Source organism: Megascapheus bottae, chromosome 21 (genome assembly GCF_031878675.1).
Source record: "Megascapheus bottae isolate mThoBot1 chromosome 21, mThoBot2.hap1, whole genome shotgun sequence".
NCBI classification, from domain to species: domain Eukaryota; kingdom Metazoa; phylum Chordata; class Mammalia; order Rodentia; family Geomyidae; genus Megascapheus; species Megascapheus bottae.
Window position 1 is genome coordinate 23,049,711 of NC_143529.1, and position 17,980 is coordinate 23,067,690.

At 40.4% G+C, this 17,980-nt stretch overlaps 1 protein-coding gene across 6 annotated transcripts in view; it reads left to right on the top strand.

Annotated features, from left to right (window-relative positions):
- The window catches only part of LOC150048760 (uncharacterized), a 237,125-nt gene that overhangs the window by 17,613 nt on the left and 201,532 nt on the right, over window positions 1-17,980 (top strand). For 2 of the 6 annotated variants that reach the window (XM_090354788.1, XM_090354789.1), the window contains exon 1: window positions 15,091-15,165. The exons of the other annotated variants lie outside the window; for them this stretch is intronic. The gene's annotated coding sequence lies outside the window, so the exon portion shown is untranslated. Of the gene's footprint in view, window positions 1-15,090; window positions 15,166-17,980 lie in introns of those variants that run through there. 6 annotated transcript variants of the gene reach the window in all.

The window sequence follows — 17,980 nt, forward strand, 5'->3', positions numbered from 1 at the left end:
TGGAATCTCCTACCCATCAGAAGCATACCCAGGGTCCTGAAGAGTCTTGGTTTCTCTGTGCTCAGGCATGCCTCACCTGTCTTTGAGAACCTTGTTTAGTATGCTTTTAGGGGAATAGATTTTATATCAACTGTCTCCTGATAATTGAATTAAACTCTGTTTCCTCACAGTCTACTCTGCCACTGGGGTACTTATTTGTTGCATCACTTCCTTTGCTTAACTTAACCTGCACTAGAGCAAGGACTTTAACTTAGAGGTGTGCTTTGCACAGAGTGGATGGCAGTTGTTGCATGCAAGGCTCAGTAAACTGAGTACTAAGACATGAGGTGATTTGTACATGCCTTTGCCCACACTGGCCTTGCTCGACCCCTGCTCTCTTTCACCAATGGCACCACTTCCCTCCAGTCTTTAACTCATGCTGGCTATGGAGTCTTCTTGGCTACCTACCACTTGCTACCATCAGTCCTGGAATATACTCCCGTTGGACACCTGTTCCTACTTTATCTGATCCTGCTTGCTTGGCTTTCTTCTTTGGGTGAATTAAGGAGACCAGGCTCCACTCAATCCTATAATGGCTCACTGCCCAGTCTGTGCGAAGATCAGGGCCTAGGCTTGTCTAGCTAGGCCTTAATCTTGCATCACTGGCCACTGTAGAAAAGTCATAATGAGCACCAGAGCACCTCCACTGTGTCTCAAGAGCTCTTAGAGTCTCAGTTGTCATATTTTGGGAGTTTTGTAAGATGGTTTTCAAACACAGCCTTTGCTGAATAATGGTTAAACTGCAATCATAGGCTTATGATGGGCCATATAGAAATTAGAATATTGTAGCTGATTTGCTACATTTCATTATTTATATATTGTCTGTTTCCTATCTTGTATTGGCAAAATTTGTTCTCTCTATATATAGATGTATACACACCCGTATATATGTGTATATGTATATATACTTTTTTCTTCCTGGAGAGCTAGTTGTTACCAAGTTTTTCCCAGCATCCACTGGACAGTAGGGTGTACTGGGATGGTCTTGTGTTTAAGCACTTTGTGAGAGGAGAATCAGCACTATGCAACTAAAGGAAAAGGGATTTTTTTTTGGTCCTGTAGGGTTGGAAAACTCATCCTACTGCTGGAGTTAATTCAGAAGGCCAGACTGAGAGGTCCATACTTACTCACAATGACAGAGTAGACCCAACTCCACAGTCTAGACCCAACCCCAGCTTCCTGGCACTTGCCCACCAGCATGCCAGCTTCCTTCCTACTCTCTGGGGCCCCAGAGAGCATGAGGGTTCTCTTCCCCGGTTCTCATGAGTTGTAAAGATGCCTTCCATTTGTCTCCATGTCATTCTCAAGAGAGGGAGGGAGACACCAGGGGAAGGGCAAGCAGAGCCCCTGTGAGCCGTATAGAACTTTCCAAGGCAACATCTGCCACAGGTAGACTCCTGGTCTGCCAGACACCCTTCAGTTAAACTCCGAAAGATGAATCCAAATAAATCAGTTCATGGCAGAAAAGGGATCAGAGAGTTCCAAGTCTAGTGAAACCAGACCTGGTCTAGGATAGTAGAGAGAAACCATTTCAGGGACAAGCAAGAGTGGCAGACTCCAGGTCCAAGTAGGTACTAGTGCGTTGAAGGAAGTCCCAGAGGCAGCTCCCCCCAGGCACCATGTATTCTTGTCTCAGGATACTCTCCCAGCCTCTGCTCTCTCACTTGGACTCTGAATCCAAAGAACTTCCTGGAATCAGGAAGAACATGTAGTTAGTTGTCTAAGAGCATGTGGCAGCCACTGAAGGGCTCAGGGATGGGTGAGATATGGGGTTATGTGTAGGGGTGTTAAGAGTTAAGTGCAAGGGTCACTTGTTACTGTATAGACTAATTTGAAACCTTTTGTTTATGTGCTGGCACTGAAAATTAAGAAGACCCATTAAGGCTGGGCATGGAAGTTCATACCTATAATCTTAGTAACTCAAGAATTGGAGGTCGGATTGTTATCCAAGGACTGAGCAAAAGTACAAGACTCTATCTGATAAACTTAAAATAACAAAAAGATTGTGAGTGTGGCTCAAGTGATAAGAGTACTTGCTTAGTACAGGTCCCTGGGTTCAAACCCAGAACCATGAACAAGAAAAAAAGAATACCTACCTCTGTTCAAAATGTTTTTCTGTGGAGGTCATGTAATCCAAGCAGTCATTCAGACACAATGCTGGCTTATTTTCATGGTACAAGGACTCACAAGTGTTAGTCACACACTTTTCTTCTGCCTTCATCAGAGTCCTGAAGTTCAAGGGCAGAGCTCTCTGTTACCTTCTTTACTAACTTGTCCTACTGTTGCCAGTCTGTCATAGACTACAAAGACTCCAAGCCCAGGGTAGTTTGCTTAAAAATGTAGATAAACATGTACCATTTCTTTGTTCAGATTCAGAGAGAATACTCAGGCCATCTTACCACTGGTGGTAATCATGGGAGTTAGAGGGAAATGAGTCTGGTCGTAGAGAAGAATCATTCATGCTTGTGGGGCATCTCTGATGAGGTGGCTGACCTAGATTCAGAGGCTGAAGTCCAGACAGGTGGCCAGAGAGACAATGGAGGGCAGTTGGGGAGCCTTTTCCAGGCCCAGGGCAGCTTCCTGTAGGTCCTCTTACTGATATGCAGAAGTCAAGCCACCATCTCTAGCCAAAACCATGGGAAACAAACCTGTCCTTTTACTTATGCCCTCACCAGCCTTCTGGATGTGGACTGTCATCAGTGAGAGGCCAGAAGCCAGCAGGTGAATGAATGGTACCCTGTGTGGAGGCTTACCTCACCCAGCTGACATCAGGGCTGGCTCTCAGGACAGGGTCTTGTATCACGGCTGCCTTCCGTGACCCCCTTGGCAACTCTGCCTCTGAGCATAGACCAGGCCAAGCTCCACAACACTTACATAATGAAAGCCGCTTACACCTAGCGAGTAAGCGATAGTAAAGCCCCAAAATAAATGCAACTGACTGATAACAAAACCAAATGCAATTTAGAAACGGGGGCAGGAAATGAACAGGTCTGATATTGGCAGGTATTGGTAATGTCAGTGAGAGACAAAAACTAAGCAGAGGCCATTTGAAGGTCTTTTCTTCCCTATCCATCCATCAGCTGTCCATGGTAGTCCCTTCCCATTTCTGTGCTTAAGTCACAACAGTGCGGTGGCCAGGTGGATATAACATCCTATGTGGTTTGCATTTATTTTCCCATTGAGAAAGGGTGCTGAGAGTCATTTGGGAACTTCAGAGGGAGATAGATGGGGATTGTTGTGCCTACTTTCCATACTAGGAAGAGGAGACAGATTTGGCCAGAGGCTCAGCTTGTAAGAGCTGTTTCTGGAGCAAGGTGTTCTGATTTCAGATTCAGAACTTTCCTCCTCTGCCTTGTGCCCCAGGCTTCATCAAGCACCAGTTGCTTAGATTAGCACCTAGGAGATCTGATAAGCCAAGCTATGATGAGAATTTGTTAAGTATAGACATTATAGATGAGCAGGAAGAAGAGACTGGAGTGTTTTGCATAGTGGTTTAAAAAGAAAGTAAAAATATGGATGTCGAATGCTAAAGCCATTAGCACAATGATGTTCATTGCAGCACTATTTACCATAGTGAAGCTATGGAACCAACCCAGATGCCCCTCAGTAGATGAATGGATCAAGAAGATGTGGTAATAATACACAACAGAATTCTATGCTGCCATCAGAAAGAATGACATTGCCTCATTGGTAAGAAAATGGAAAGATTTGGGGAAAAAAATATATTAAGTGAAGTAAGCCAGACCCAAAGGAACAAAGACACCATGGTTTCCCTTATTTGTAATAATTAGTATACATCTAGGACTCTTCTATCAGAGGACTGCAATAGTGCAAAACCTAGATACATAAGGTCATATAGGATGAGACTAGATGAAAGGGTCTCTGGTTTATGGAAACAGGAGCTTTATCTTGAATGATTGTTGTTCTTAATGTACTATGTTATTTCTCTTCTCCTTCGTTGCCCTTTGATTAATCTCATATTGTTACTGTATCTGACTTTGTTACCTGATATATTGTATATGTGTTTATTTGAAATAGGAAAGGGAAGGGGGAAAACAAGATGATGGGGGGGGGTAGGAAACAGGGACAAAAACATGAGAAGGTGTATCAATGTGTGAGAATTAAGGCACCCACTACCTGATGAAAGTAACTGTAACTCCTCTATGCATTACCCCCAAAATTAAAAAAAAGTAAGGATGCGAGTTCAATTTAACTTTCAGAAAAGTAGTAATCACATTTTTCCCCCTCAGTATAAGCCTGCCTCAAATATTGCATGTAGCTTATTCTAAAAATCTGAAATTCAAATTGAACTGGGTATCGTGCATTTTGCTTGGCAAAGTTATTTCAGTGGCCCCTAAATCTAGCATATGAACATTATTTTGACATTGTTCTTATTACTAATAAGACTGTATCTGCATTAGAGTGTCAGAATTCACTTGCCAAGGAGAAAGCAAGACCGAAAGCTGATTTTCTGATTGAACTTGAAGTTAATTCTGTTTACCTTGGGAGACATACGCCTGCTGAACCCTTACATTCTTCCCTTCTATAGAACTGCCTTTACAGCTATTGGGTTTTTATTGTTCTGTGGTTCTCAGATAATAAGTTCTGTTGCTTCATTTTCTCTCTCTCTCTCTCTCTCTCTCTCTCTCTCTCTCTCTCTCTCTCTCTCTCTCTCTCTCTCTCTCTCTCTCTCTCTCTCTCTCTCTCTCCCTTTGTGTTTGTTTAATTTCCATTGATCCCCCTTGAAGTTCATCAGTTTTTCCCTTAGCTGCATTGAGTCAATGAATGAATCAACTTCTAGCTTTCCGCACCAAGAAACAGCTCACCCAAATAAACTGAGGCTGGAGCAGGAAGGGACTGACCATAAGAAGTGGCTTTCCTGTGGGAGATGTCGTCACAGTTTCTGAGAGAAGACTTATTACTCTGATCTCCAGATACAGCTCTGAGGAGATATGTGGAGAAAGAGATAGGTGCTAAGTAGGTCTGGACCCTGGTAGCCACACACTTCTTTCACTGTGATTAAGAAACAGAGGGAGGGACTTTTCTGCTGGAGACTGGGCAAAATCCTAAGCCCAGAGTAAGACAAATGGGAAATGAAAATGTTAGGGTCAAGGTAGGAAGCATCTACCTTTAGTCTTTGTGCCCTGGTGTTGAGAAGAGCTGGACGGGTTAGTTCAAGTCCATTAAACATATGACCCATTTCTATAGTGACTATCATAGTAGTTCAGGGTGTCTTGCAAAATAAGAATGTGTTAGACAGATTCTGGAGGTAATTGTTCATATCCTAAATGCCACAGATACCTGATCTTTACTGAGTGCCTACCTTCTAAGGTCCTTGAGTCATAATCCCAGGAGCTATCATGTTGAATGGGAACCAGTTCCTGCATTATGAAGCTGTTAATAAATATTTAGTGATATTTCTCTCACATCTTTATCTTAATGCATTTTCCTTCTGCTGTCCCGTAGGTAAACTTAAATGTCTGCTCCTAAAAATCCAGTACTCTTCATTGTGTCACATTGCTCCATTGTAGTCATCAAGGTCTGGTGCTTTCTTGTTTAATTATTACCTATTGCCTATTGTCCCAGTTCCTGAATGGATCTGGAGCAGGGCCCTCCTGTTCTCTTCTGTCCTGCCCTGGCCACAAGTGGCAGGTATTCAATAAACTTAATTAAAAGGATGAATAAAGACAAAGAACATTTTCTGGCTATGTATTTCTGCAGTCAGATAAACTAATATTTAACTCCAGAAACATACCCTGCTGTGATTTGTTCAATCTCCTGTTTTTGAGATGTGTTTTGAAAAAAAAAAAAAACCAACCCACAACAAAACAAGACAGAGGATAGAAGATAACTTTTAGAGTACCGTGACTCTGTACTTAAAAAAAAAATTACACTAATACAGCAGAGCTTAACAGATGTTTTCCTGACTGACTGATTAATGACAGTTTGAAGCATAGAGAGGCTCTGACCCACTGGGACATTCTTTTGTGAGCCACATTTCACCCTTCTGCTCCATTTCTATAGAAGGAAAATGTTGAGTTCTTAGAAACCTTAAAGGGTATTGAACAGGAATTCACACAAAGATAGATACATGGCAATATATTTACATGATTGAAAGAGCTACAACTTTACATTTAAACAAATCAATCCATAGGGATGCTTTTGGAAGTATATGCCTAACAGGAAATCAGTATGAATTTAGATCTGCAAACAAATAATAAAAATCCAGCAATGCTTGTCAGTGCTGTGAAGTCTCTGGAGAGCCTGGCTGAGCTGTTGAGGAATGAAGAGTCCTTTGCAGCGTTTAGGTCAAAGGTCTGCTGGCTCCAGGTGCTAGGGTCACACAGAATTTGACCTCAAATCCCTCTTAGTTAAACAGACTTGACTGCCCAAAAGAAACAGGTCTGGGGAGAATGGCTTGAGGAGAGGAGCAGGCCAGCAGGGGGGTGGGGAGGGAAGGAGAAAGGAAGGGCTAGAAAGAGGGAGGAGACAGACAATATGAGAGCATGAGCCAGAGGCTGCTGATTAATTCCATTAGTTTTATTATTCTACTGTGTTTATTTGTGTCTTAACAAATGGCTAGATAAATTTCTGGACCTTGAAAGAACTGGAGAGATGAATGAGATTCAGGCTTCTTACCTTATAGGGCGGTGTCTTACAGGAATCAGAGTAATTAATCTATAGCCTTCATTAAGACTAGGAAGGTTTAGATTGAGATATTTGGTTTGTGAAGTCATAGGACATTGAATTGAAGGCATCCAACTGTTAATTTACCAACAGTGGGCCCTAGCCATGAGAATCCATCTGCCTAGCTGACCTTTCTACGTGGATGTTTTATTTAGCAAAACAGAAGCTGAATTTCTTTCTGTACTATAGTTTGTGTTCTCTGGGAATGAGACTACCATTTGCCCAAGCCTATAGTCCAGGAGTCTCCAAACTCTTTTTCTTCCATTTCCCACTTATCCAGCTTAAAATACTTGGATTTCATTTTCAAAAATGTCTCTCAAGGCCGGGAGTTTGGCCTAGTGGTAGAGTGCTTGCCTAGCATGCATGAAGACCCAGGTTTGATTTATTGGTGCTACATACTTAGAAAAAGCAGGAAGTGGTACTGAGGCTCAAGTGGTAGAGTTCTAGCCTTGAGAAAAATCCAAGGACAGTGCTCAGGCCCTGAGCTTAAGCCCAGGACCGGCAAAAAAAAAAAAAAAAAAGCCCTCAAATATTCACCTTCCTGCTTCTACATCTTAAATCTTAGTCCAGACTTCAGACTTCTAGCACTCTACATATAGAATGCTGCAACAGCCTTTCCTTTCCCTTGGGTTGCTCTTACTCACAGGAAGTTGAGCAAATTTCTATCTTAGCTCTCAGGGTACACTGGTTTTGGCTTCTGGTCTAGCTTCTTATCTGCCTATATTCTCATTTATTCTGTTTAAATCTCATGGACCTTATTCTTCTTTATAAAATTCTTCATTCTTTCTATAAGGCTGCTGAGAATATTATCTATAACAGCAGAATAGTCATCCTCCTATCCCTTCCCCCCCACAAAAGACCTATATTTTAATCCCCAGAACAAAGGGCAAAGAGGAGATAAGGTTATAGATGGAATGATGGTTGTCAATCAATCAGTGGACCTGATCAGAGAGATCATCCTGGATTAACCCAGCGGACCCAGTGTGGTCACCAGAGAGACTAAGAAGTCAGAGTGATTTGATAAGATCAGGACTTACCTGGTCAAGGTTAGCTTCAAAGGTGGATGGGGGCCACAAGCCAAAGAATGCAGACAGCATTTATTGGAAGCTGGGAAAGACAAGGGAAGAGATTCATCTGGAGTTTTCAGAAATGAATGCATCTTCACCAGCACCTCCATTTGAGCTTAGACCCATGTTACATCTCTATAGGACTGTAAGAGCAATGAGTTGATTTAAGCCGCTGAATGTGTGGTGATTTCTAAACAGTAAAAACAGGAAACGAACAACACACTGCTGCTCCTTTGCCTGGATACTTTTCTCTTCTTGACTAGTCAGTTTTTCTGATCTTCATCCATTTCCTATTTCATCACAGCTGGATCTTGGAACCCAGTGCTCTGGGCATGAATTCTGCCTCTGTAGCATATTGATTGTGTGACCTTGTACAAGTCATATAACTTCTGCTCTTACACCTCACTGATGGAAGAGAAATAGCAGTGCCAACCTCTAGGGCTATTGTAAGAATCGAATGAATTGATAAAGTGCTTAGAACAGTGTGTGCCTTACGTGGCTTGTAGTGTATATTCTTTCTGATGATCCCAGTGTGACAAAATAACTTCTTTCTTTTCCAAGCGGCTAGGGAAGGAAGGAAGACAAGAGTGAAGGTGAACTGTTTATCCAAAATTTTATCCCAGTTATTCACCTATGTCACAGGGACTGTAGATACTTCTATTTGCCCTTTTATAAAGCAGGGCTTGGCATTTGGGAAGCTGAAACATGTCTGGGGTGTAGGTACCAGTGAAAGCAGGGAAGATGGACGGAGATGGGGAGGAAGTGCAGATATAGTCAAAGTACTTCCTGTAGATGTATGAGAACGGAATCTGGAAACTTGCAGAGACTAGTGTGAAAGGACAGGAGGAGGAGGAGGGAGAGTGACTGATCAAGATGCACTGTATACAAAAGTGAATATGTGAAATGGAAATCCCCTTACACAAATAATTGATATTAATGAAAAATAAAGAGCACAAGCCAAGTGGGAAGTTTTATGAGCTTATTTTAAAATGTTGATTCTTCCCAAGTGAGTCATTGTGAAGGCAAAGTTTCTCAGCCCTGCTGACATCTTAGGCTTGGCACCAGTGTACTGAACTGTGTGGACCAGTTCCCTGTCCTCTACCGACTTCGTTACTAGCTTCCACCCAACTGTGATAAGTATAAATGTTCTCAGACAGTGCCACATGGCTCACAAAGGGCAAAATCACTCCCAGTCAAGAGCTGCTGGTCTAAAAGTACAGCCAACATGTGAAATGGCAAATGTAAGTGTGATGAGCCATGTGTGATGAGCGCTGTTTCTGCGCTCATGGCAGTGTCAGTCTGGCAGGGCCCCAGGGAGTACCCTGCTGCACAGAGCGCCTCTCCTGATCTGCAAGGGCGCAGCTGCTTAAGGCTTCTGCATGTGAGGGAATGGCATGGGGATGAGAGGGGGGTAGGACTGCCTGCCTTCCAGCTATAAAGTAATCATTTTTTGAAAGCAGGAAAGGTTTATCTCAGAACTGATAGCTGTTGAACTTTCCAGAAAACAGATTGTCATGCTAATCTTAATGCTTGACATATTTGAATAAATGGGATAAGATGTTGGATAAACAGTTGACCTTCACTTTTGTCTTCCTTCCTTCCTTAGCAGCTTGGAAAGTAGTTCTTTTGTCTATTTGTTTTCATCCTATAAAGTAAATCCCTTCATTTGTTATTTACTTGGGGAAATCTATTTGGGAGCATCCTGGAGATAAACAGGGAGTACAGCAAAGGGTGCTAAGAGGAGCCTTCTCTTCAGAAAGTTATGTAAACAGCTTGGAGAGTCATCTCAGTGGGTGGGACGTCATAGAGATGGATGCTGAGTGTGGGAATACACTCCCATCATCCTTCAGTGTGGAGGTTTCCTAATGGGACATGGCATGTATGGCTCTGTATTCAGCACAATAGGGCAAGGACTAGGAGATTGAGAATCCACATTATTTCCCAGACTATTCCTTGTGCTGACTGAGACTTGTAGGATTAACCAAAGGGAGGTAGGGGTGGGGAGTGTTTAGGTGAGAAGATAGAAAACCCTGACCTCTTCTAGAAAGGGAATAAATTAAGAGTACAGTCAAAAGTCTCCCAGAAAAATGGAGAACAAACCTGTTTTCCCACTCTCTGAGGTAATGGGATGGATGAAGGAGATAAGCTGAAGTTCCCTAGGCAGCTTGGAAGAAAGAGAGCTCAGAAATTGGGTTGAGTCTATTTTTAAAATGGAGCCAAGCCAGCACTGCAGGTTTGTGGCCCCAAGAAAGACATAGTGATAGGTGACTTTACTAAGGAACTATTTTCATGGATGGCATTTATTAGTGTACAAAGGAATGGAATGGAAGTCACAGGAACTTATCTCATCTCCAGTTACTTATCTTGTCTTACATATACTTTTACGTGACAAACACTGGGAGTGTCCAGAGAGGTGGATAAGAGAGTGAGTGTGATCTCAGAAGGTAGAGCTTGAGATACAGATAGATAAAGATATGTTTTGAACACAGAAGATGGGATGTAGGCAAACAGAACTTAGGCGTTCAATCTTCCCACTTTGCAAATGGGAAAGAGGCCAAGTAGAGAATCAAGTTGCTCAGGGTCAGATATAAAGTTAGTCCCAAAGATGGATCTCATTTGGAGCCTGTTGTTCTCTGGAGCCTTCAACAACTGTGTTTTGTCCTATTAATATTCAGTACATTTAGTGATTTGTAAATCATCCAGATAAGATAGGTAAGGAGTTATTTTTAATAGTAGTTTCAGTTTAAAGTTTTATGGAACAGTCATTTTTTACTACAAGTTGCCAAGAAATTAAAGGATTTCAAAAAAATAAATTCACAAAACTATTTTCCTAGGTCTGTTTCTTTCCAGAAAAAAAGTCTTTTTTTTTTTTTTTTTAATAGTGTCATTACAATGGACACTGGTGGCTCAGGTCTGTAATCTTACCTACTCAAGAGGATGAGATCTTGAGGATCATGGTTTGAAGGCAGCTTCTACAGACAAGTCCAAGAGATTCTTGTCTCCAATTAACCAGCTTTAAAAAGCCAGAAATGGAGGAGTAGCTCAAGTGTTAGTGCACCAGCTTTGTGTGAAGAAGCCAAGCAAGAACACAGGCTCTGAGTTTAAAATCCAGTATGTGTACAAACACACACACACACACACACACAAACAATATATATATATATATATATTTAATTGCACATTATTTTATTGCTATCCCTCACATGATAGGTTTGGGTGTATGAAAAGGACTTGGATTCATTTGTGTGAAAAATGTTTGGTATGCCATCTTCTGAGACAACACTATGAAAGTTACTACAATAATCTTCTTTCTGGGTTTTGTACTTGAGTCCTTTCTTCTTTAGAAAAAAGGTCAGCAAGACTGAGAACAATATTTCAATTTACTCTCCTTTAGCTGGCCCTGACCTCAGGTAGAATGACTTACCTCTGTTGGAAAGGATACATTTACACTTTAAACAAGCTAGTTAAAGGAGATCCAAGTGACCACTATCTGTCAGGGATGAGGAAGCAAACTTAAGAGTTGATAGACTTCCTCTCCCCTCCTCTTCTCTTTCTCCTTCCCTCCTCCTTCCCTTCCCTCCTCTCTCCCTCCTCTCTCCCCTCCTTTCTTTTCCTTTCCATATTATTTTAATGATATTTTCTTGGAAATACTGAGAAATATTCTTTGAATTTTGAAAGCAAGAAGCCCCAGGTAGAGCAATGAACTTGGAACTTTCCATAGGAAGATGAAATCTATAATGAGCAGATACCAGGTTGCAATATAGTGAGGAGTACATCCTAAGCATGGAAATGGTTCAAGTACCTTCTATGGACTTCCGGAATCTGCAATCCATCCACTTTTCTCACAGTAATTTATTTCTCCCTTCTGTCTTCTCTTTTGCCAAAGGGATGGATGGCAAAGCAGCTTGGCTTTCTTTCCCTTCTTACTGGCTGGTTTTGAGCTCCCCACTGCTTATGTTGGCTTCCATTTACTACTAGACAATTAAGTTTTGCTTCTGAAATATTTCCCCAGGAATTAGGAATACTGGATATGATTTGGCCCTTTGCCACATCTCTTTTTATAGAGGTCTCCTTACGAGATTCTCTTTAGTAGCCATAAAAACTGAAAGTGAAAATTAATGCCTGCTCCCTAGACTTATATTTTAAGATATTCCTTATAGTGTAATCATGGGTTTTAATGCATTTTGAATAAGTCATAAAAGTAATGTCCTGATCTTTTTTTTTTTTTTTTTTTGCCAGTCCTGGGCTTGAGCTCAGGGCTTGAGCACTGTCCTTGGACTTTCTCAAGGCCAGCACTCTACCACTTGACCCTCAGCACCACTTCTGGCTTTTTGCTATATATGTGGGGTATGGAGGAATCGAACCTGGGTCTTCGTGCATGCTAGGCAAGCACTGTACCACTCGGCACTCCCGGCCGAGTCCTGATCTTTTATTACCATAAATTTTAATTTCTGGATAACTTTGATTTATGACATCCCAAATGAAGTAATATTTTCTTGTATTCTAGGTAAGTCCCTCTTATCATCATATATTTTGTTCTACTACATCAGAGTACCTACCTCAGACTGGGTAGTTTATAAGAAACATGTTGACTTAGAGTTGCAGTATTGGGAAGGATGTTTGCGAGGCCCTGGCCGATAGAAAGGGTGTTCTTGGTGACATAATGTGATAGAAAGCATCACATGGCCAAGGAGCAAACAGAAGAATGAGAGAGAGAGAGAGAGAGAGAGAGAGAGAGAGAGAGAGAGAGAGAGAGAGAGAGAGAGAGAGAGAGAGAGAGAGAGAGCGGGAAGGTATGAATGAATCTACTCTGACAAACTTACTACCTCAATTATGCCATTAGTTCATTTAGGAGGGTGGAGGCCTCATGCTCTAAAAATACCACCTACCTAGTCCTCCTCCCAGTATAGTCAAATAGCAATTATATGTCCACATGAGCTTTGTAGGGGACAGACATTTAAAATTCAGCCCTCCTTTTCTCTATTCCTAACTCTGTATATCATTGCTATTCAAAGTGAGGTCTGAGAAATGCCAGCTTCAATAATCTTGAGAGTCTTATTTGATATGCAGAATGTCAGTCCTATACTTAGTTACTGATTCAAGTCTAGCATTGTAACAAGGTCTTCCTATGCACAGTAAAATTTGATGGGACTGGTAGTGAGGCCTAGTGGTAGAATGCTTGCCTAGCATGCACAAAGCCCTGGATTTAATTCCTTGGTACCACATATATAGAAAAAGCTGGAAGTGGCACTGGGGCTCAAATGGCAGAGTGGTAGGCTTGGGCAAAAAATGTCCAAGAACAGTGCCCAGGTCCTGAGTTCAAGCCCCAGGACTGGAAAAATGAATAAAGAAATAAAATTTTATAACTGCTTCCACTTTTGGCCAATAGCTTCCAGATATTAGGCTGCTTTCTTTTGTTACAGAATTTTTTTTTTGAATCTTCTTCTTCCTTTACTTACTGGATTTAAAACAACAACAGCAGCATTTTCAGGCCTATTGTAGGCATCATTTACATTGCATTTTCTCAACCATATCTTTAAAATATACTCCAATCCTAATTTTCATCACATTAACACTTTGGGGGGAGAAACATGGAAGCTACTGCAATCAGCTAACTAGTGTGGAAAAGCATGAATGTTAATGGGGAGCAAGCCAATCTTGTGGAAATGCTCCTTAAACCTTTTAAAACCTTTAAAACTCTTCAAATTAGAAGCCGGGCATGGTGGCTCACACCTGTAAGCTGAGGCTGAGATTTGAGAATCAAGGTTCAAAGCCAAGGCAAAAGTGCTTGAGAGACTCTTATCTCCAACTAACCTCTAGAAAGCCGGAAGTGAGGCTTGGCCCAAGGGTAGGGTGGTAGCCTTGAGCTGAAGAGCTTAGGGACAGTGCCCAGGCCCAGAGTTCAAGCCCCATAACCCACAAAACAAAACAAACAAAAAAACAAAACCTTTCAAATTAGTAGAGAAGCTGATTATATTTAGGGAATTTATCTTCACGATAGTACATTAACAACTGCAGTTAAAAAACACCCAGAAATTAAAATTAGGTTTCTAAGATTATCTCCCATACATATAAAACTACACCAAAGTTCATAGAGATGTTTAAAAGAGTGATTGTAGAGGTTTCTTTTTGAAGAAGAATGGTTTCTTTCTTCACAGATGGTCATCCCTTTTTGGCATCACCAATGGCTTCCTAAACATCAAAAACAAATCCATCAGGAAATGCAAAGTCTCCAAGAGTCTCATCAACTGCCACCACGAATTCATCTGGATTACTTTCCAGCTTCAAACATTGTAGTAGCTAACTCGAAATCACGAATTCCCCTGTGCTATTCAAGAAGATCATCACCTTTTTCGATGGCCTTTGCTTTGGTTTCAGAGGGCAGTTCTTCCATGATCTCAGACAAAGTGTCCCTCTTGTAGTGCCAATTTTTTCTGCTGATGACTTTCCAGCTTTGGACCTTGGCCTTATTTCAGCTTCAGGCCCTGAGTTCCATCAGGAGAGGGGGACATGAAATTGGATATGTCCTCGAAAACCCGTGGATACAGAATTATTCTTATACATATTCTATGACTTAAATACGTGCATTTATGTCAATATTAAATATCAGTAAAGATTTTATTTTGCCAGTTCTGGGCTTGAGCTCAGGGCCTGAGCACTGCCTTGGGCTTTCTCAAGGCTAGAGCTCTACTACATGAGCCTTACCACCACTTCCAGCTTTTTTCTATGTATGTGGCACTGAGGAATCAAATCCGGGTCTTTATGCATGCTAGGCAAGCACTCTACCACTAGGCCAAACTCATGGCCCCAAGATTTTTAAAGATACATGTATATATCTGTATATTTCTATCTATATATTTGTCTCTATTTTTTTTCTTAGTCCAATCTTGCAGTCTCTGTTTTTTAAGGGATAAAATTAAACCATTTATATTTAAAGCAAGGTGTCAGGGGTGAAGAGAGAAGACAAAGGAAAGTAAACATGGCCAAAATTCATGAATAAAGGTTGAACAATTGAGCTTGTTGGGTTTAAGAAAAGAGAAGGGGGAGTGAGGGAGAATCACAGAGAGGGGTGAATCTGATCAAGGTACATTATGTGCATATAAACCCTTCCATACAGTTAATGGAAGCTGGTAAAAATATAGAGAAAAAAAGATTAATTGATATATATGTAACCATTCTAATTTTATTTTTTTCCTAATTTCTTTTTCATTTACTCTTTTTGATACCTTCTTTTCTTTTAATTCAGCATTTTATGTGATTCCATTTTTCTTCCTTATCTTTGTTTTTCAGGTGCCCTACAATTTGTGGTATGCAATTACAATTAACCAACGAATCCAAGATGGCTTTCAAATGTCAGAATACTACAAAGAAGGTACAAATAACTTAAAATAATTTATTGTCAGGGTTATAGTTACATTTGTAAAGTAGTGAGGACATTAATTCTTGAACATTGATACCCCATCCCATGTTTTTCTCCTACTTCCCTGTTTTTCTATATTTCTAATATATTGCCTTGTGATTTCTGCTGTTACATTGGTTCGCTCTTTGTCCTTTGCCTCATCATCTTGTTTTCCCTTCCCTTCCCTAATTTAAATAAACAAATAAATGTATATAAATACACCAGGTATCAGATACAATATAATATTCTTTTTTTTTTTTTTTTTTTGCTAGTCCTGGGGCTTGAATTCTGGGTTTGAGCACTGTTCTTCTGTTCTTGAGCTCCTTTTGCTCAAGGCTAATTCTCTTCCACTTGAGCCACTTTTGGCTTTTTCTATAATTAATTGGGCATAAAAGTCTCACTGACTTTCTTGCCAGGGTTGCCTTCAAAATGCAGTTCTAAGATCTCAGCCTCCTGAGTAGCTAGGATTACAGGCATGAGCCACCAGTACCCAGCAACAAAGTATTCTTGATTCTTCCTCTTGCTTTTATAATAATGTCATTCACTTTGTTTACCTCTGTGTTTTAATCACCAAATGTAATTTGGTAATGTTATTTTGAACAAACTTTCAAATTCATCTGCTGGATCAGTTAAGGTAAGAAAAAGAAATTGCCTTATATTACCTCCATTTATTCCCAACATTTTCTTTTTCTTTACATAAATCTGATATTCAGACTTGCATAAGTTTCTCTCACTCTGTAGAACCTAAAATTCATTGCAAAACTGGTTTACTGGTGACAACAGTCTTGTAATCTTTATTTCTCCTTCCTTTAGAGTAGAGGAGAGATAGAACACTGATATATTTTTTTCTTCTTCCAGCATTTTATTTCAATCCATTTACTTCTTGCTTGCATAGTTTCTAAAGAGAAACTGAATCTAGTTCTTATTCTTCCATGGATAAACTCCTTCCTCCTCCATCAAATGTTCTCTTTGTATTTTATTTTCATAGCTCCAATATGACAAATCTTAAGAATATATTACATGGTATTTATCCTGGCTAGCATTCTCTGAGATTGTTTTGTTGCTGTCTGTTATTAAATTTGCAGAATTATTGTTATTATTTTTCCAGTCCTAGGGCTAGAACTCAGGGCCTTGGCAATATCCTTGAGCTTTCTCAAGGCTAGCACTCTACCACTCAAGCCACAGCACCACTTGCGGGTTTTTCTGTGTATGTGATACCAAAGAATTGAACCCAGGGCTTTGTGTATGCTAGACAAGCACTCTACCACTAGGCCACACTCCTAGCCCTCCAGAATTATTTTATCAGTTCCTTTTCTTCTTCTCTGGCATTCTTAGTATATGAAGATTATACCTTTTATAATAGTCCCACCATTTTTGAACATTTTGTTGCATCTTCTTCATTCCTTTTCACTCTTTGCAGTTTCAGATCTATTGCTACTTTTCTCTTTTTAGCTCACTGACTCTTCCCTCAGGTGTATCTAGCCTGTTAAGTTCATCTAAAGTATTTTTCATTTCTGTTGTAGTGTGTTTTTTTTCCTTCTTTTTTTTTTTGCAAAAAGTTTATTAGACAATGCTAGGCTAGAGCAAGAGAATTTCATATATAACAAATTCACATATATAAGAAGAGAATTAAATTTATGGCTAGTCTTCATCCACTTGCAAGGACAGCTATAGCTAGAATGCACATCCTTGCCCAAGAGAGGAATGAAATATATTAGCTAATAATTTATCATGTGCTATTTAAATCTTGAATTTCTCCCATGCAGACACCCACTCCCAGCCTGTCCACATTGTTTAAGTGAAGCAGACTAATGGCCCACATCATTCAGCCTGATGTTGGCTGTTCAAACCATCATCTTTGGAAGACTTTCCAGGCAACGTATGCCTTGTCTTCTTTGAGGCAGACAGCTTATTGCCATTTTATTGCACCCTTTAGATGTTTTCCTTCCAGACCCCATTTCTCTGCATATATTACCCAGTTGTTCTCACATGTTTTTGTCTTCTTTTCCTGTTAGCTATTTTAGCGTGTTAACAATGGAAACTTTAACTTCCTGATCTGATCATTCCAAAAACTCTGTCTTATAGAAGTCTGGTTCTGATGATTGCTTTATCTCTTCAGATTCTTTTTCTCCCCCTGCTTTTCAACATGTCTGGTTCTACTGAAAGCTGTATATAATATAAAGGAATTGAGATAGATATGCCTTTTTGTATGAAGTTTTGTGTTTATTTTGCCAGGAGTTAGACTGTGCTCGGTATTCTCAGTAGCTGTGTTATCAAAAGGTAAAGTGTCTTTTAGTGCTTGTGTTTTTGTCCCCTCTGATTTTGGCTTAGTAAGTTCTAAATGGAGCCTGAAACTTTTTTTTTAATCTATAATCTTGTGATTACACAGAAGACCTATTAATTTGATAGTAAAATATGAGGGGAGGGAGAAATATCCTGCAGTCCTCTGATTAGGTATTAACTTTCTGTCAGTTAAGAGTTGCATATCTCCTCTGGTTGGATGGGCAGGACTTTTTATGGAGGGAGGAGAACTCTGGGTATATTTCAAAATGGTTATTTTCTCTCTTACATTTCCTGACAGAGGAAAAATTGCTCTGAACTTCTCAGTAATAATCTTTAAATGAAACTGGGAAGTGTGAGGTTCTTTCTAAGACTGGGCCATCAGAAGTTTTTAACTCTCAAGCAGGTCTCCATCATTTGGCAATTCACCAACTACGAAGTATCCTTACTAATATTACCCTGGCTGTACATGTTTCTATGTCCCTAAAGTGTGATTCTCTGTACCCAC